Source organism: Colobus angolensis, unplaced genomic scaffold (assembly GCF_000951035.1).
Source record: "Colobus angolensis palliatus isolate OR3802 unplaced genomic scaffold, Cang.pa_1.0 Scaffold164, whole genome shotgun sequence".
In the NCBI taxonomy this organism is placed as follows: Eukaryota; Metazoa; Chordata; class Mammalia; order Primates; family Cercopithecidae; genus Colobus; species Colobus angolensis.
The window spans coordinates 2,476,749-2,497,785 of NW_012114755.1; the positions used below are offsets into that span (position 1 = coordinate 2,476,749).

The following is a 21,037-nucleotide window of genomic DNA, read 5'->3' on the forward strand; positions in this document are numbered from 1 at the left end:
AAAAAAAAAATTTAGGAAAGAACAGATGCTGATGAGGCTGTGGAGAAACAGGAAAGCCTTTATACTGTTGATAGGAGTGTAAATTAGTTCAACCATTGTGGAAGACAGTGAGAAGATTTCTCAAGGATGTGAAACCAGAAATATCATTTAGCCCAGCAATCCCATTACTGGGTATATATCCAAAGGATTATAAATCATTCTAGTATAGAGACACATGCACATGTATGTTTATTGCAGCACTATTTACAACAGCAAAGACTTGGAAATAACCCAAATGCCCATCAACGATAGACTGGATGAAGAAAATGTAACACATATACACTATGGAATACTATGCAGTCATAAAAAATAATAAGTTCATGTCCTTAATAGGGACATGGATGAACCTGGAGGCCATTATTCTAAACAAATTAACACAGGAACAGAAAACCAAACAACGCACGTTCTCACTCAAAATTGGGAGTTGAAAAATGAGAACCGTTGAACACAGGGAGGGGAACATTACAGACCGCTTCCTGTTGGGTTGTAGGAATCAAGGGGAGGGAAATCATTATGACATACCTAATGCATGCAGGGCTTAAAACCTAGATGATGGGTTGATAGGTGCAGCAAACCACCATGGCAGATGTATACCTATGTTAGAAACCTGCAGATTATGCACATGTATCCCAGAACTTAAAATAAAAAAGTCTGTACACATATGTGTATAGCTACTTTATTTATAAATGCCACGTTAAAAAAAAAACAGTAATGTCTTTCCACTTGTGAATAGTGAAACAAAGCACAGTACATCCATACAATGGAATACTACTCAGTAGTATAAAAAAGTCAGCAATAAACTATCGGTAGCTGGAAAATGTCAGGTGAATCTCGAGGACATTATGCTGAATAAAAAAACCCAAAGTCAAAAGATTAGATATCGTATGATTCCATTTATGTAACACTTTTGAAATGATGAAATTACAGACATGAAGAATAGATCAGTGATTAGAGGGATTTGGGAAGAAGCACACTGTGTGTGTGACAGTAGAAGGAGCCCAAGGGAATTCTTCTGTCTTGAAGAAACACTTCTATGTTCAATGTGATTGTGTTTATGAATCTACACCTGTGACAAAATATTGTGGAATGAAACATAGAGGAATATCTCACTCCAAAAATGAGTGCATGCAAACACTGGTAAAATTTGGTAAGATTGTGCTGTACCTATTTGGTGAAATCTGATAAGATTTGCGGTGTAGATAATTAGATGATATCAACATCAATTTCCTGGTTTTGACAATACATTTATTTAACATGTAAGTATTGCTGTAGGTTGGGTGATGGGTGTACAGGAACTCACTGTACTGCTTTCGTAACTTCTTCGTAGTCTACAATTAATTCATAGTAAAAACTTAAAAACCGACTGAAAGACCTGTTCATTGCATGGACTTATCTCTATGGATATTGAAGTCACCAAGAATGAGGACATGGGGTATGCTGGAAGGAAGTTTGTAAACTAGGCACATAGGCTAGAAGATAAGGTAGTAAGCATTAACAGACACCTTCCACAAAATTAAGCGCATGTTAAATTTTTATCATATTTGTTTCCAGTAACTCTTAAAATGAATACATACACTTTTACAGACACAACTTAAGGCTGAATCATGCATCTCTACTCTCAGCAATAATTGTACATGTCTTTGATAAGAAGGCAAGGGTGCCTGCACACCTGGAATGGAAATGACAGTTTTCTTCAACTTCAGAATGTCTGAGGTTGGTATGTATTATTCTCTCACATGTGTACTAAGATGTTAAAACAGGAGAATTAAACTAAATGTCAAGACACTATAGATATTATGTTACAAAGAGGTGCTAGGTGACACAGAATTTGAACAGGAATTTTTGGATATCCATATCAAGCTATGCAGAATTTAGGTTTGAATTTTTATGTGACAGTTACAATGTTGATTTAATTCACAGATTAACTATCTCCCTTACTCCTAATGTGGGCCTTTTGTAGGTAAAAATGCTGCTCCAGAGAAGGGGCTGCATTCATTGCTTCTCTCTTCTCCCCTAACCCCCACACTTTTTTGTGTGTGTGTTTTTTTCATCCATGTCTTCTGACCCTGGAGGTCTGGATATATCACTGTGAGGAGAGTAAGGAGAGCCGGGCATTGATTTTGATTTGTCCTGTTGGCCTGACCTGCCTGGCCCTCTCTGGGCTTACATTATTATAGAACTCACTCTTATGAATATCACAAAACTAACAGCAAGCCCTATCACTTCAAGGCCAGAAAAGATAATGCTCATTATTCAGAGCACTCCAGCCTTGTGATTCTATTTAAGAGGGATCTTGCCATTCCAAATACATGAGGTGGCACAAGGAATAAAACTCATATATGAACTATTCACCATTCACTAAAAAACTCTATGCTTTTATTAACAGTGCCACTGTAAATTATCTCTTCTCCCATTTCCATCTGTTGGATCCTATTTATCTCTCTTTGCCCAATACAAAAATCTACATGACTGGCAAAATTTGCAGAGGGTATAATTATAATAATAATGCTGGGTCAGTTGTAGTCTTCAGTTAAAATTCTACCTATGACACGAAGCCTTCCATGATCCACTCACTTCTACATACACACTCAGGAAAGAGATCTGCTCTGTCTCTGCTCTCCTTCCTTGTGTTTGCATCCTGCAAAGCTCCAGAATAATTGGACCAATATGATGGGCATGAGCATTGAGATTTCTTCTTCTATACTCTGCTGTCACTGCTAGATAACAGCAAACAAATGTCATCTATATCTGTAGCCAGCATTGATGCATTGACAATAATGGTGCCCGATTGATACCATACCGTCTTACAGAACAAGCATCTCGGCAGACTTTTCAGACTCTAGGTCACTGCCGCATAGGTCAGAAGAACATACGCTTACTGTGATTACAGTCACTGTGTAGAGACATAAATTTCTCAGGCTGTCAGGATCATAACAGTAGTTATCTTCTGTCCTCAGGCTGTCAGGATCATAATAGTAGTTATCTTCAGTCCATGGTTATGGTAAAATCACACCTTACCCACATATTCTGAAAAGAGATATATAAGCACAAATGCACAAATGAAACAGTTTCAGCCTGGGGCAATCCCATAACCTCACTTCTGCTTGATTTTCCTGCAATGAGCATGTGATCCATGCTGGCCATGCAGTCAGCTTGAGAATCCCAAATTCCTGAAACCAAGTCCAGTGTTCTTCCCATTCTGGCACTTGCATATCCTGCTTCCCTACACATCTTAGGATTTCTAGATATTAGTTGGGTTTGCCTGAAGGCAAGGGCTTCTTCTGCTAGAACACAGGGTAATGGTAGTAGGTAGTTCTGCCATGTCTGTGGCCTAAGCAACTGCAGGGTCTCTTGAAAATCTTTTCGGGAATTGTGCATTAGTGTGATGTTGGACTATTAACTGAGGGTTGTTGTAAGTATCGGCCTATTAGTTTTGTGATGTCGTCAATTATAAAATCGTTGCTAAGATTGTTCCCTTCCATGAGTATCCACCTGGTGAACATTCTCTAATTTATTAAAATCATGTTGTTCTGCTTCAGCTGGGTGCTTTGGTGTGGCATTCCTCTTCAGAATGGCAGCCAGATAACTTGGAATTTTTAGATACCGTCTCCTCTGAGCACCTTTGAGCCACAAACACAATACTTGGATAGCATGTTTCACATTGGGAGGCAGTCTTTCCTGCACTAGTGTCATTCCTTCACAGGCTATGCACTCTGTGAATGTGGGTATGTTTACTTTGATTCCCAAGTGTCTAGCATACAAGCTAGAGAATAGATGATGCTCAGTATGTATTTATATAATAAACAGTAGGAAAAGAGAGATATTGCTATGTAAAGCCCACTTAATGATATATTCAGGAATGCAAGTGCCTAGATTAATTGAAAATGACTGTTAATCAGTATTTTCAAAAATGATACATTTGTAATATGAACATTTCAATTTTATCAGAATTCATTCACTATAATAGAGCTAGACTGTGGAATATTTGTGTAGGGTTCAGCAAATAGAATTCTACTCTGTCTGGCTGAAAGTATATCTGTCAATCATTGTCTATGATTTGCAGTTTAGATTAGTTTATTTGTAGATCTTAGATACATAGCATTCTGTCCTAGCAAATCATTCTATATTTCTCATTTTTGCTTAATTTTGTAGAGTTGGAAGACTTACATCTACTAAACTAACAATAATTTGGAACCTGCTTTTATTTTCCATTTGAGTGTTCACATTAGTTTTTATGGAAACTGCAGTTCTTCTTTTATACTATTTTTTCATTGATCTGTGCTGTATTTTGGTAAATTAGGTCATTATACAGAGAAGTTTAACTGGCAAAGCAGGACAAGAAACAGATCCAATTGGTTCTTGTGATTGTGATGACTCACTGTCCTTGAGCCCAGGTGTACTAGAGCATCAGTGAATGGCCACAAAGGCTCAGCATTTTCTCGGCATCTATCAATATATTTTCTTCAAGAAGTAGAAAGGATTGGTTATAGACATAGAATGTATTAGTGAGAGACTTATTTAAAAGCTGTTGCTTTTATGTAGAATTAGCACAGTGCCTGATGAATTAGAATTCAATGTTTGTTGAATTCATGCCTAAAATATAGTTAGAATGGAAGCTTCCCAAAAGTACCAACAGACTTTCATGTATTTTCTCACTTTCTGGAGAACACTCCTGAATGTCCTGCATGCTCCTCCTTGATATGAAACCAAGAGGAAATGATATCATTGACCTTGGAAAGAAGGCAGCTCATGAGCACACTCCCACATCCCCTCCGTTCTTCTTCCCAGAGGCAGTGAGCAGACCTGCAATGAAAGGGAACAGCTGTTCTCAGAATGACCAACTGCAGAGGACACTCTGTTAAGTGGGAGGTGCCTATACGAGTTCCAGTGAGATCTGGTGACTGAGCCAGCCTTTGCAAGATGTTGGATGAACCTGTGATTTTCAGGTGGGAGATACTTGAGAAAAATATTTACCAAACATCTTCTAAATTCCACACCTAGTCTGTTGCACTAGAAATTCGAAGACACAATCCTTGCTTTAAAAGACCTCAGAGTACGGTTGAAGAGAAAGAAGTGAGGACAGATAATTCAAGTACACTATTGTAAGTGCTGTATTTGAGTAATGCTGAGGTCAAGTGAGTTCAGATTGGGCTTCAGGGACAGAATCTAAGCTTTCATAAAGCTGAAGTTTTCTTCTGTCAAAAGAAAAAGAATTTCACTAACATCAAAATAAGCAGGTTTCCAAGTTAGAAACAAAATTATTTGATTCAATTGCTAGGTGAAAATTCTCTACAGAATTCCCCATGACAGACAACATCTTTAGCCAAAACTGTACAATCGATATCACAGACTCCCTGAGTGGACTCTCCCAATAACCTCGATCTGAACTAAAGATATCACATCAAAGCTCTTGGCATGGAGCATTGGCTGCAAACACTGGCTTCCTGCTTCCTCCGACCTGTAGGAAACCCTCACCTACAGCCACGTCCTGGAAATTTGGAAATTGAGGGTGAACAGATGGGATTCAGCATCAGCAGAGTGCTGGGGCTGGAAGAGCAATGGATCTGGACTGAGGGGACCTGAATTCAACATTGTGAATAGTGTGAGAAAAGCTACCAATAAATTTTGTTGGACAAATTGAAAACTATATACTTATTTATTACTTTCATAGCTACTTTGTACTGTCTCCTGCATACTCAAATTGCACTTGTCAGCTCCCCTCAGTGAGGGCCAATCTGAGGGGCAGCCTCACTGTCTGTGAGCAGCACACAGTCCACTGTGATGTCACATCTTCTCTTGGTGGTCTCTTCTGTCTGCTTGAGTCATCTGTGGAAGGGATAACCGTTGGTGGAGCATAGTCCTGAATTTTGTACTGATCCCATTTCCATAATTAACTGTTTTTAATTGTGTTAAAATTTACATAACATACACTTTCTAACTATAATGATTTGAAGTGTACAATTCAGTGTCATTAAGTACATTCAAAATAAGTTGTAACTGTTACCACTGTAAGTTATTATCCAGATACTATAATTGACATTAGCATGGAAAGGTCAGATGTTTTCAGTCTTGCTTCTCATGTTAACAGCCATAAAACTAACTGAAAGTTACACCCAGAACAATTTGTACAAAACCTGGAAGAATGAAGAATTCTACAGCTGAAAGTATCTGTAAGTGAAGAATAAATTGTTTTCAAGGTAATTTCCACTTTGAAACCGATATTGAAGTTTTCAGTGGCCTAAATGGAACTGGTGGGGCATATTTATGGGCTTCTCACTGGTCTATTAGTCCAGGAAGAGCTAAATAAGAACTTACCAGTTCTCAAAGTCTCAAAGGGAAGGGGCCATGGTTGTCTTTACTAGAAACCAAGGCCAATGTGTCACCATGCTGTGGACAATTGCAGCAGAGGACTTTTCATAAAACCAATTTTCTAGACTGTTTTTTATGAAGAGAGAGTTTGTCTCTAAGTACATTATTTTGCTCTATATCTGAAAATACAATGGAACGTAGAGATAGCAGAACTCATTTTTTTAGAATCGAGCTTCCAACTGTCATAATGCCTCCAGTCATAGAAGGGAACATGATTTTCAGGGGAACATAGTCTGAGACATTAATGAGAAATCCTCCCTTTCGATATAATCAGGTAGCAAACAAGTATAAGAAAGAGTTTTAAGGTTTTGGACAGGAACTACTTTCAATACCAGGTAATTGCAGAAAAAGTGTTCAGCAAGAAAGATTCAATGCAAGACAACAGGAAAAATGTATTGGCAATATCAAGGAGAATCTAAACATTGTATTATCAGACTAATGCTTTCTATGGTTGAAAACTGCAACTGTCAGATTAGATAAAAATCAATTTGAAGACCTTGAGGAACCACTGAGACATTCCTGAGGTGCAACGCTAAGAAAAACACATATAATTGTCAAGGGTGGCAGGGCAGTGTTGGTCTCAAAGTCCCATCTGACTGACAGGGCAGAGGCTCTTCCTCACTGCCCGAATCTGCTTCCCGACAGCTCCAGAGTTTCCTCAGGAAGCCGCCGTCCACCTTCATCCACCTCAGACATGTCCTGCAGAGTCCTCTGGAGAACCAGCTTCAGGTTCTGCCTATTTTGACGCTGCCTAAAGGAGCCCACGAAGAAGTAAATGATGGGGTTGGCACTGCTGTTAAGAGAAGAAAGTAAAATGGAAACTAGATGAACATGACAATATATAAGCCTCCCAAATCCATGTGGTTCTATAAAAATAGGAAAACTGAATGCCGAAGGGCAGGTCACAGAGGAGGAAGATCAGCACTGTGAGCAGGATGGTCATGTACAGCCTGGTCAGTGGCATCTTTCGGGACCCACAAAGGGTCCTCACCAGCAGGACCAGGCTGGACCCACAGAGAACCACAGATAAAAAAATCAGCCATGCGACTGTGATGAAATCTGATGTTTGACACCAAACAGAATCAGCATCACTAAGCAGGAAGCCACAGAACATCCTCTCCAGGATGCTCCACTGCAGGAACAGGGCCCAGAGCAGGACACACACGACCGCTGACTGGTGTGTGGGGCAGCGGTACCAAATGGGCCACAAGACAGACAGTCAGCTGTACAGAATATTTGTGTAGGATGTAGGTCTGAGCTGAATTGCTCAGCAATAGAGAAGAGGAAAGAGTAAGTGAGGGTGAGGTCTGAGTGCAACTGAAGGACATAACTGAAGTGTGGGAATATGTATGGGGGACTACTAAGTGTTCTGCTGGGTATACACAATGTAAACCTGTTTCATTCTCTCAGGAGATCTTTGGTTCGTTACTTTTACATGCACTGGGACACCGAAAATTCATGTGATTCACTTTATTGTAATATTTGCTATATTACAGTGATGGAAGAAGACTTGCAATATCATCAATGTATGCCTATTATGATAAAGGTTGTATATCAAAGTAGTGTATAAAACAGGCACTATTCAATGAATGGGATTAGGACAACTGAGTTGCCATGAGAAATAAAATAAAGGTGGAAGCATACTTTATATATGATTTGAAGATAAATCCAAATATACTACTTATTTATGATGTAAACATCTGTATGTCCATGAGGGGAAACAGGAGGGTGTAGGGCTTGGAGTGTAAGAGAGCTATTCATGCAGATTTTAACTGGAGAATGAAGACTGGGTCTAATCTGAATAGTAGGAGCTGATTGAGAGTTTTTAAGATATTGTCTCTTTTCATTATCTGAAGAGCTTAGGAGGTAAGAATGAGTGTTATTCCCATATGGCTAAGAATGCATTGGAACACAAAAAGAGTGACTTATTCGTTCTGGGACTTATGTAGTATGAATTTGAGCCCAACAGGGCTGACTAGGGCTGGTCCAGTCTTTGACCAGCCCTTTACAGCACCACTCTGTGTTGATTATACATGTTAGAGGGGATAAAGGAGAGGAGGGATTCTCAAGTTTAAATCCAAGTTGGCAGTCAAAATTATGGGTTTAAAAAAAAAACTAACCTAAACAAATTTCAGATAGAGAAGGAGAAGCAAATCAAATAGGGAACAATATAGAGGAGAGTGAAAGGCATTTAGGAACAAATTCAGGAGTTCCTTTTTGCCTATCAGAGGCCACCTTTTCTCTGGAATCCCAAGAACGCACATGGGCAGGAACTCTTCAGGTGGAAAGAAGACACACCCTCCTCTGGGAGGTACAGAGGAGCATCAGGAGTGAGCGCATCCATCATGAGCTCTCTTAGAGAGACAAGCTGCCACCACCCTGATTGACACGAAAAGGAAATGGGAGGAAAAGGAGAACCTCTGTTATCCACACTCTGTTATCCACATTCAGGGCACTAAACACTTTGTCCATCTATATTTATGGTATGATATGTTTGTCTTCCTTATGAAACTTGAAGCTCCATGAGGAGTAAGTCATGCCTATCTTTTTCACTGTGGTATCACTAACATTTAGTGTGTGTTCCTTAAAGATCATCTATGGTATTATCCTCGTATGACATAAGATGAAGCCGTGGCCTAGAGTATTAAAGTGTTTTCCTGTGATCACAACATGAAGAGCAGGTCCAGTACCCACCCCTGGTCCCTGGAGCCCTGCATGAGACTTCTGTACTGTTCTCTGCCCCATCATTTATTCTTTCTGAGGAGTTCCTGAAAAATCTTGATGTGAGCACAGAATCAGAGACAGTGAGGGGCTGAAGAGACTGCTAGGTTGCTCCAATATTGATTTTCCTCTTTGGTCACATAATAATTCTGCGAGTCTAAAGGCAGCACAAGGACCCACATTCCAGTTTTCCTTGATGCTGGGTGCCATTGTATAACCAGGTGCTGTTCAATGAAAGGTGCACAAAAGTGAGGTAAGCAAGTCCTGGCTCATAGAATCAATCAAAAGAGCAAAGTTCTTCCTTTCCTCCACCTTTTTTTATCACGCTGGAACGCTGATGTGGCTGTGAACCATGTAGGATCACAAGGATGAGGGCACCTCCCTGGGGACTGGGGAGCTGCAGTTTTGGAATTCTGATGTACGATGCCTTGGAGTTTCCAGCTCAGATCTCACAGATAGTCATCTCTGGGTATTCACTGGTGCTTGCTTCTGGAACCCCAGAACACACCGAAATATGCAGATACTCAATTTCCTTATATAAAAAGATGCGATATTTGTACACACCTTATTCTCTTTCTCCCAGATACATTAAATCATTTCTAAGTTATTTAGAATAACTGACAAAATACAATTGCTATGTAAGTTCTTGTTTTACGATACTTTTTTTGGAAGTAATGACAAGGAAAAACAAGTTTGTACCCATTCAGTACATGCATACCTCTGCCATAACCTTATTTTAAAAATAGTTTCCACCTGTGGTTTGCTGAATCTGCAGATTCAGAACCTAGAGGCCCAGAGGTACAATTGTACCTTCTTGTTTAAGATATTTCAACTTCATTCTTTATTAGAGCCACCAAACTTATATTCCAAACCCAAAAAGATATGTTATCTCTTTTTTAAATTACATTTTATTTTCTATGCATTTTTGATGAATATAACCATTTCTGCACAGAAGTGACAGTAGAGAAAGACATGCCAAACATTAAAGTAGTCCTACAGAGCTAAAATGAGAAAGAAATCAATCACCTTTAGACAGAGAATGCCCAGTAATTAGGATGATATAAGATGGTGAGAGGGATAGTCTCATTTGCTATGAGGTTTTGCTTTCCATTCTTTTCTATCCCATTTGACATCCCAAGAGAGTGGCTTTTATATCCCACATCAGTGGGATTCATTTTAATTCTAGCTTCTGGTTGAATTGTGACACTGGGACACACCAGCAGGTGACTGGAGGACAGCAGGAGAGCCACTTCGGATTTCCACCTCCTGGCTCTCTGCCTGTGTATGAGTTCATTCTCACATTGCTATAAAGAAATACCTGAGACTGGCAAGTTTATGAAGAAAACAGGTTTAATTGGCTCATTGCTCTATAGGCTATACAGGAAGCATAGCAGCTTCTGCTTCTGGGGAGGCCTCAGGAAGCTTCCAATCATGGTGAAAGTCCAAGGAAGAGAGAGGCATCTCACACGGTGAGAGCAAGAGCAATACAGAGAGAGGGAGGCGCTACACGCTTTTAAACAGCTAGATTTCATAAGAACTCACTCACTATCACTACAGCAATACCGAAGGGGGATGGTGTTTATACCATTCATGTGAAACCGTCCCCACAATCTAATCACCTCCCACCAGGCCCTCCCTCCAATATTGGGAGTTACAATCAACATGAGATTTAGAAGGGGACACAGATCCAAATCTTATCAGGCTGTGTGGTTTTGTGTTGGCCATGCAAGGCTTCTCCACCTGCCTGCTGGTGCTCTCCCACCCCTACGGCTACAGCTATGGCTATGGCGACAATGGTAACTGCTCCTTCCCTGTCCCTTTCAGCCTAGGGGAGGACTTAGTGATCCCCTATGTATTGCTGCTTAGGGTGCTGACCTGTGCATTGTCTCTTTCCCTTAACTTTGCACATCTTTTAAATACTTCCCTCATGAAACACTCCCCTCATGAAACACTCCTCAACCATTTCAGTTGGGACCATCTGTTTCTTCCTCGAACCTTTCCAGATAGGCAAGGAAGAAAAATTTAGAAAAGTAAGCAAAACAACAAAACCTGCTTCTACAGCAGTTCAACTCTATGAAGCAATGCCTGCATGTCCCCTTGCTCCTTAAATGAATGTGAGAGGCAGCATTCTCTCCATGAGGACAGATTCAGTGATTGAAATAAAGGAGGTGATATGGGGGGTGATATGGGGAGATAAATCAGAAGCGGGGATCCCGATTGAAGCTCAACACAGTCTGAGTTGGCAGCACTGTTTCTAGAAGGAAACTTCATGTCTCCTGTCTTTTCCTGAAACAATCTCATGATCCCCTGCCTGTAGCACCTAGGTGGAAACACAGAAACGATCTTATAGGAAAAACCATAACTGACTATGGAAGAAGACAGTTCTTGGTACTTACCCTTATCTTTTTCTCTTTTGTCCAGCGGTGAAGATTTCCCTTGTGCTAAAGGTGGAGGGCCTTTCTGGGATTCAGTAACTTCAGAAGACCCTTCTGTGTTGCTTAATTCAGGAGATACCTACAGGAGCTGGACTCAAAGCTGGTGGTCAATCCAGACTTATGAAGATGCTGGACAGACTTGTTATTTCCTGTATGAGGACTATGGACAAATCAGCGGCCAGAGGTATTGGAGACACAAACCCTACCTGAGATGATTCTTGGCCTCTGTCCCATATCCAATATATATAAGCCTCTCCCATCACATTCCATCTTGTTCAACTTCCTTGATAAAAACAGTGGCAAGGTTTGAGAGAACTGACTTCCGTTTTAAGGGAAGATCTGCTGTGTATAAAATGCTATCAAATAGCATTGCATGCTACATTAAAATCTTTCATAAAAGGATGAGTCAATCGACGTGGCAAACTTCACTGTTGCCTTGTTTTAAGATATTGGCACAGCCTGTCTTACCTTCAGCAGCACCTCAGCAGTCATCAATATCAAGCAAGACCCTCCAGCAGCAAAGCATTTGGCTGATAAAGGTTCTGATGATGGTTATGATTTCCTAGTAAAAAAGTATTTTTTAAGTAATGTATGTAGATTGCTTTAGACATAATGCCATTGCACACTCAATAGACTACAATACAGTGTAAGCATAACTTTTACATGTACCAGGACACCAAAAATTCATGTGATTCACTTTATTGTAATATTTGCTGTATTACAGTGATGGATGAAGACTTGCAATATCGTCAATGTATGCCTATTATGATAAAGGTTGTATATCAAAGTAGTGTGTAAAAAAGGCCCTATTCAATGAATGGGATTAGGACAACTGAGTTGCTATGAGAAAAAAAGGAAGGTGAAACATACTTTATATATGATTTGAGAATAAATCCAAATACACTACTTAAAATTTTATAACGAAAATAGAATTACCTAGAGGAGCCATAGCCAAATAGTTTTTAAATCAAAGTGGAAAAAGACTTTCAATTATAGGATACAATTCAGAAGACATAAAATAAAATATTAGAAAAGACAAAAAGAATGCCAGCTGATGGCCCACTCCTATAATCCCAGCACTTTGGGAGGCTGAGGTGAGTGGATCGCTCGAGCTCACAAGTTTTAGACCATCCTGGGCAACATGGTGAAAACCTGTCTCTACAAAACTAGCCAGGTGTGGTGGTGCATGTCTGTAGTCCCAGCTACTCGGGACGTTGGGGTGGGAGGACAGCTTGAGCCCCGGCTGCGGAGGTCACAGTGAGCTGACATCACATCACTGCCCTCCAGCCTGGCTGATAGAGTCAGACCTTTTCACAAGACAAACAAAATAACAACAACAACAACAACAAAACCCTCAAAACCAAAAGCTATGTTTAGCATGACATGAACCATCATAATCAAAATATAAATAAACTGTGGCCAGGCATGGTGGCTCACCCCTGTAATCCCAGCACTTTGGAAGGCCAAGGCGGTCAGATCACCTGAGGTCAGGAGTATGAAGCCAGCCTGGCCAACATGGTGAAACCTAGTCTCTACTAAAAATACAAAAATTACCTGAGTGTGATGACGCATGCCTGTAATCCCAGCTGCTCGAAAGGGTGAGCAAGAGAATGGATTGAACCCGATAGGTGGAAGTTGCAGTAAGCCAAGATCACGCCTCTGCACTCCAGCCTGGGTGACAGAGTGAGACTCCATCCCAAAAGATAAATTAATAAATTAATAAAATTAAATAAATAAATAAACAGGGAGATTTTTTGGTAATGTATGTTATAGCCAAAGTATAAATTTTCTCTACTGATAAAAATTTTTCTAAAATGATATTAATAATTCAAAATCCAAAAAGTAATAGGAAAACAACTTTCAGTCATGATTCATAATTTCTAGAAAATAAAAATGGCTCCTAAACTATGGAAAGAGGAGAAATGCAACTCATAATAAAAAACATGCCAATTAAAATTACAGAGTTATATTTTACTTACCAAAATATAAAAGACCATAAAGTTTGATAGCTTATAGTGTGGGGATGGAGTAGCATCAGGTACCCTCACTCATTTATGCTGAGGATGCAGATGGATACAACTTCCAGTGAAGGCAATTTTCAACATATGTAAGCACGTATAAAGTAGCATCCTTTTCTCTCTGTAATTCCTCATCTAGGAATTTATCTTAGAGATATATTTTTGCATGTTCAAAAGATCTATGTACTAAGTTAATGAATGCAGTGTTATTTACAGTAAAAGACTGGTGACAGCCAAAATGGCCATCAACACTGTAAAAATTATGGTCTATCTATGCAATAGAATACTCTGTAGCTGCACAGAAAGAACAACAAACCTAATATAAAAGGCCCTCCAGAATTAGTTAGATTTTTAAAAAAGAACGCATGCCAATATATATAATGTATGACAAAAAAAGTTGTTTTATTATTAAATATTTGTGAATTAATATAAGCTTATTACTAAGTATAATAGGATATGTCTTTGTTAACAAGGCAAGGATGCCTAAGGGTCTAAAATGGGAATGACAGTTTTCAGGGCATGCATTTAAAGATCATTTTTTAAACCTTTGACTTTATTGCCATGTCACAAATAAATTTTCAAATGAAAAACATAAATTTAATGATCTAGCTAAGAGAGGGAGATAGAGATATGAGAAGATTGAGGCAGGATGAAAAAAATGAAGACAATGAGTACAGAAAACTTTTTGAAGAATATTTTTTTTCCAAAGGAAAGAAGACAAGTCAGGCTGTGGATAGCGATGAATGGTTGCTTAGATGGTGTTTTAAGCCAAGAATAGGATGGGGTGTTTCAATTACAGTGGAAGGATCCATTAGAGAAGGAAACATTGAAGATGCAGAAGGGAGAAGTAATAATGCTATGAAATGTTTCTAGGGAGGGAATGGGGAAACTGCACAAATGGAAAGGGTGGTTTCAAACAGGAATTTGCAGAGCCCATTTCCTGGCATGAGAGAAAATACAGAGAGATGTGCTCAGAGGCAGATGGGCAGGTAGGTTCACTCTGGGGAGATTGAGTAATTCTCAGAAGAGCATCACCTGACAGAGATTTAAAAAAATAAAAAGTAGGCAGTTTCAGGAGAGAGAAGATGGCGTGAAGATTTTCCTTTGGAGAGTGAGAGGCAATTATGGAAATGTCACATGACTGTTCAGGAGATATAAGTGAATACTTCAGGTTCAAGGTCGTAAATGTACAGTGAAACTGCTAGGCATGGTTGTGTGTTAAGCTCCAGCCACACTCTGTGCTATGGGAACAGGCATGAAGTTAGTGGAGAGGTCAATTCAACCAGGGCAAAAGATGAACATATGCTTCAGCAAGGACATATATGCATGACGAATAAACACATAAAAAGATGCTCAACATCACTAATGTTTAGGGCAATAAATAAAAACTACAATGAGATACCAGTCTACCCTCTTAATATAGCTAAAATATAAAATGCTGATAGTTTTAAATATCGGCTGAGATTTGAAGGAATTGGAGGTCTCATACACTGCTAGTGAGAAAGCAAAATAGTAGAGCTACTCTGGAAAATCCTTTTGCATTTTCATACAATCCAGCAATTCAGCCATTAAATTTATCCAAGAAACTGGAAAACTTTGTTCACTTAAATATCTATACACATATGTTTATATTTGTTTTATTTATAAATGTCACAATATAATAAAAATATAATGTTTATTATAAATGTCACAATATTTATAAATGTCCTTTCACTTACGATTAGTGAAACGAAGCGTAGTACATCCATACAATGGAACACTACTCAGCAGTTTAAAAATAAATCAGCTATAAGCTATTGATACCTGCAAAAAGTTGGGTGGATCTTGAGGACATTATGCTGAATTAAAAAAGCCAAAGTCAAAAGATTAGATACAGTATGATTCCATTTAGTAACACTTTTGAAATGACAATGATTAGAGGGGTTTGGGAAGAAACAAACTGTGGGTGTGACAGTAGCAGGAGCCCAAGAGAATTCTTCTGTGGTGAAGAAACACTTCTATATTCAATGTGATTGTATTTATGAACTTGTGTGACAAAATATTATGGAATGAAACATAGAGGAATATCTCACTCCAAAAATGAGTGCATGCAAACACTGGTAAAATTTGGTAACAGTGTACTATAGATATTTGGTGAAATCTCATAAGATTTGTAATGTAGATAATTAGATGGTACCAATGTCAATTTCCTGGTTTTGGTGCTACATTTACTTAACATGTCAGTATTGCTATAGGTTGGGTGATGGGCACACAGGAACTCTCTGTACCATTTTAGTAACTTCTTCATAGTCTGCAATTAATTCAGAATGAAAACTTAAAACCAACTGAAATGCCTCTTCGTTGTATAGACTACCTTTATGGATATTGAAGTCACCAAGAATGAGGACATGGGGTATGCTGGAAGGAAGTCTGTAAACCAGGTACATAGGCTAGAAGGTAATATAATTAGCATTCATACACCCAACACAAAATTAAGCACATATTAAATTTTTATCATATTTGTTTCTAATAACTCTTAAAAATAAATACATACATTTTACAGATACAATTTAAGGCTGAATCTTACATCTTTACTCTCACCAATAATTACACATATCTTTGATAAGGAGGCAAGGGTGCCTGCACACCTGGAATGGGAATGACAACTGTCTTCAACTTCAGAACGTCTGAGTTTGGTATGTATTATTCTGTCACATGTGTAGCAGCATGTTAAAACAGGAATATTAAACTAAATTTCAAGTCACTATAAATATTACGTTACAAAAGAGTTGCAAGGTGACACATAATTTGAATAGCAATTTTTGGACATCTATATCAAGGCTATGCAGAGTTTAGATTTGAATTTTTATGTGACAAATAAAATGTTGAATTTAATTCAAAGATTAACTATCTCCCCTACTCCCAGTATGGGCCTTTTGCAGGTAAAAATGCTGCTCCAGAGAAAGGGCTGCATTCCACTGCTTCTCTCTTCTCCCCTAACCCCCACCTGTTTTATTATTATTATTTTAATTTTTTAACTGTTTTATCTATGCCTTCTTGCCCTGGAGGGCTGGATGTATCCCAGTGAGGAGGGTAAGGAGAGCAAGGCATTGACTTTGTGGCATGTCCTGTTGGCCTGACCTGCCTGGCCCTCTCTGGACTTTATGTTATTATAGAGTTCACTACTACAAATATCACAAAACTAACATCAAGCTCTATCACTTCAAGACCACGAAAGATAATGCTCATTATTTAGAGCACTCCAGTCTTGTAATTCTATTTAAGAGGGATCTTGCCATCATGACCAAATATGTGGGGTGACACAAGGAATAAAACTCTGGTGTGAATTATTCACCATTCCCTAAAAAACTCTATGCTTTTATTAACAGTGTCACTGTAAATTATCTCTTCTCCCATTTCCGTCTGTCCAGATCCTATTTACCTCTCCTTGCCCTATATAAAAATTTAAGTGACTGGCAAAATTTACAGAGGGTATAATTATAACAATAATGCTAGGTCAATTGTAGTCATCAGTTAAAATTCTACCTATTACATGAAGCCTTCCATGATCCACTCACTTCTACACACACACTCAGAGATCTACTCTGTCTCTGCTCTCCTTCCTTGTGTTTGCATCCTGCAAAGCTCCAGAATAATTGAACCAATATCATGGGCATGAGCACTGAGATTTCTTCTTCTATACTCTGCTGTAACTGCTAGATAACAGCAAACAAATGTCGTCTACATCTATAGCCAGCATTGATAACATTGACACTAATTGTGCCCAACTGATACCACACTTTCATACAGAACAAGCATCAGAGCAGTCTCTTTGGATTCTAGGTCGCTTCCACATAGGTGGGAAGAACACACGCTTACTGAGATTATAGTCACTGTGTAGTGACATAAATTTCTCAGGCAACCTGGATCACAACACTAGTTATCTTCAGTCCATGGTTATGGTAAAGTCACACTTTACCCACATGCTCTGAAAAGAGATACCTGAACACAAATGCACAAATGGCACAGTTTCAGACTGGGGCGATCCCATAACCTCACTTCTGCTTGGTTTGCCTGGAATAAGCATGTGACCCATGTTGGCCATGCAGTCAGCTTGAGAATCCCAAATCCCTGAAACCAGGTCCAGTGTTCTTCTCATTCTAGCACTTGCACATTCTTCCCTCCATATGCTGGGATTTCTAGGTGCTGAACTGGGTTTGCCTGGAGGCAAGGGCTTCTTTTGCAGAAATGCAAGGTAGTGGTAGTAGGTAGTTCTGCAATGCCTGTGACCTAAGCACCTGCAGGATCTCTAGAAAATGCTTTCAGGAATTGTGCATTGGTGTGATGTTAGACTATAGACTGAGCGCTATTGTAAGATTTAGCCTTTTCATAAAACCAATTTGTGAGAGTGTTTTTATGAAGAGAGAGTCTGTCTCTAAGGACATTATTTTGCTTCATATCTGATAATTCAATGGAATGTAGAGATAACAGAACTCACTTATTCAGAATCGAGCTCCCAACTTCAGTAATGCCTCCAGTCATAGAAGGGAATATGGTTTCAGGGGAACATAGTCTGAGAGATTAATAAGGAAACTTCCTTTTTGATACAATCAGGTAGGAAACATGTATAAAGATGAGTTTAGAGTTGTGGACAGGAACTCCTTTTATCACAATGAAAATTGCAGAAAAAGTTTTCAGTGTAAGATAAGAGGAAAAATGTGTTGGTAATATCAAGGAGAATCTAAACATTGTACTGTCAGACTAATGCTTTCCGTGGGTGAAAACTGGAACTGTCAGGTTAGATAAACATCTATTCGACGATCTTGAGTTACCACTGAGACATTGCTGAGGCACAACACTAAGAAAACGCATGTAATTGTCAAGGGTGGCAGAGCAGTGTTACTCTCAAAGTCCCGTCTGACTGACAGGGCAGAAGCTCTTCCTCACTGCACCAATCGGCTTCCCGACAGCTCCAGGGTTTCCTGAGGAAGCCGCCCTCCACCTTCATCCGCCTCAGGCATGTCCTGCAGAGCCCTCTGGAGAACCAGCTTCAGGTTCTGCCTATTTTGACGCTGCCTAAAGGAGCCCATGAAGAAGTAAATGATGGGGTTGGTGCTACTGTTTAGAGAGGACAGGAAAATGTAAACTAGATGGACATGACAGAAAATGCCTTCCAAATCCAGGTGAATCCCAGTAGACAGGGCCCACTGAATGCTGAAGGGCAGGCCGTAGAGTAGGAAGACCAGCACTTTGAGCAGGATGGTCATGTATCTTCCGGGATCCACAGAGAATCCTGACCAGCAGGACCAGGCTGGACACACAGAGAACCACACATAAAAAAATCAGCCACAGGATGGTGATGAAATCTGATGTTTGACACCAAAGAGAACCAGGATCACTAAGCAGGAAGTCACAGAACCTCCACTGCAGGATGCTCCACATCAGGGACAGGACCCAGAGCAGGACACACACGACCACTGACAGGTGTGTGGGGCAGCGGCAGCGGTACCAGATGGGCCACAGGACTGACAGGCAGCGCTTGGTGCTCATGGCGCTCGGCATGCTCAGGCCTGTAAAGTAGAGAAAGGTCGTCACAGGAATGAGGATTTTGGAGATGGGATGACAGATATTGATGAGTGAGGCGGAACATATAACGTTGCTGCTGAGGAAGAGGAAGTCGGCCACAGACAGGTTGAGGATGTAGGTGGAGACAGTGTTCCTGCTCATGCGGAAGCCCAGGAGCCAGAGCACAACCGCGTTTCCTGTCAGCCCGACAAGGGAAATGATGCACCATGAGGCTCAGGGTCCGCTTGTAGCAAGGAGTCTCCTCAGTTCCATTGATTGGTGTCAGTTCTGTATCCAAGGCTGGGATGGTTGGATCCATGCTCAGAAACCCTAGTCTGGTGTCCCTGGGAACACAAACCAGATGTGAGCACCAGCTGTGTGATCTCTGATTCTCTCCACCACCCTGCCATGTGGGATTTACTGTTCTCATTTTAAAGAGGAGAGAAACAGAGGCTCACAGAGAATAAGTCACCTATTAAAAGGTGGGAGTCCTCAAATCCAGTTTGAAATCCAGTTCTTGCTGATTCTGAAGCCTGACCTCTCCTTATTGCCACACAAGTTCTGTACTGACGTGGGAATAACATTAGGATCAAAACACCCCCACTCAAGTGGCCAGGGCTGTGGACCCGATTATTACTCTATCCTGGGCCTGAAATTTTCTCTCAGGTGGAGGAATTCAGATACATAAAGAGGTTGTTGTGACACCCTCAAGACTAGGACTGGTCATCCATGGATAGGAAAGAAGGATTGGAGGATGAATTATGAATTATGAACTGGAGGAAATGTGCCCTTTGCTAGGATAAGTGTGAAAATGGCTGGACCTGGTGGTTGAGAAATAACTCAGTGTGTCAGTCATTGCGGACAGGACCACATTTTACGTTTTATACTCCTAGTGCCTGTTTCCATGAGCAGCACACTGTGCTCTTCATAAATATTCATTCAATGAATGCATGCATGCATGAGGAGCCTAATGGTACTGGTAGATTTTGGTGAAATGGAAAATAAAAATGAAAGCACAATGTAAGGCATTAGAACACACATTTGTAATTATATGAAGAGAATTTCATTAATCAGAAGTCTATTTGTGGACAGCTCTATCTGTGTTGAGAAGAATGATTGATGTGTGCCCAAAACCAGAAAATGACCACTGATGTACCTTTGAAATGAGGTCTCAGTGTAGCTTTGCTGAACACCTAGAAGCATTTTTGTACACAATGTTTGGGTAGGGTGTGGTTCTGAGCTGAACTGTTCAGCAGTAGAATAGAGGAAAGAGTAAGTATGAGTGAGGTCTAAGTGCAACTGAAGGAATATCTATGGGGGACTAGTAAGTGTTCTGCTCCGTATACACAGTGTAACCCCATTTCTTTCTCTCTTTCAGGAGATCTGTGGTTCATTTCTCTGTTGATGAAAATATTTGTATTAGCAGAGTCCATGAGGGAAATAGGGCTAGGATAGGGCTTGGAGTATAAAAAAAGATTCAGGCAGACTTCAACTGGAGAATGAGGGCTGGGTCTAATCTGGGAGAATAACAGCAGCTGATTGAGAGTTTATTAGGTATTGCCACTTTTAATTATCTGAAGAGCCTAGGAGGTAAGAATGAGTATTATTCCCAGGCCAATAATGCATTGGAGCACAAAAAGAATGAATTATTTGTCCTGGGATTTATATAGTATGAATTTGAGCCCAGTAGGGCTGACTCATGATCCAGTCTTTGACCAGCCCTTTCGAACCAGCACAACTCTGTGTCGATTATACATGTTAGAGGGAGTAAAGCAACAGAGTGATTCTCAAGTAAAATCCAAGTTGGCAGTCAAAATTGTGGGTTGAAAAAAAAAAAAAGAAACCAACCTAAACAAATTCCAGATAGAGAATGAGAAGCTAATCAAATAGGGCACAATATAGAGGAGAGTG

General features: G+C 39.9%; 1 protein-coding gene and 2 pseudogenes across 1 annotated transcript in view; all 3 read right to left on the reverse strand.

The window, feature by feature from the left end:
- LOC105508596 (mas-related G-protein coupled receptor member X1) overlaps positions 1 to 11,753 on the reverse strand; it is a 28,428-nt gene extending 16,675 nt beyond the window's left edge. Inside the window, exon 1 of the mRNA XM_011937474.1 lies at positions 11,526 to 11,753. The gene's annotated coding sequence lies outside the window, so the exon portion shown is untranslated. The remainder of the gene's footprint in view (positions 1 to 11,525) is intronic.
- LOC105508637 lies at positions 7,027 to 7,624 on the reverse strand (annotated as a pseudogene).
- Positions 11,754 to 18,504: 6,751 nt separating the features above from the next.
- LOC105508638 lies at positions 18,505 to 19,445 on the reverse strand (annotated as a pseudogene).
- Positions 19,446 to 21,037: the final 1,592 nt, after the last annotated feature.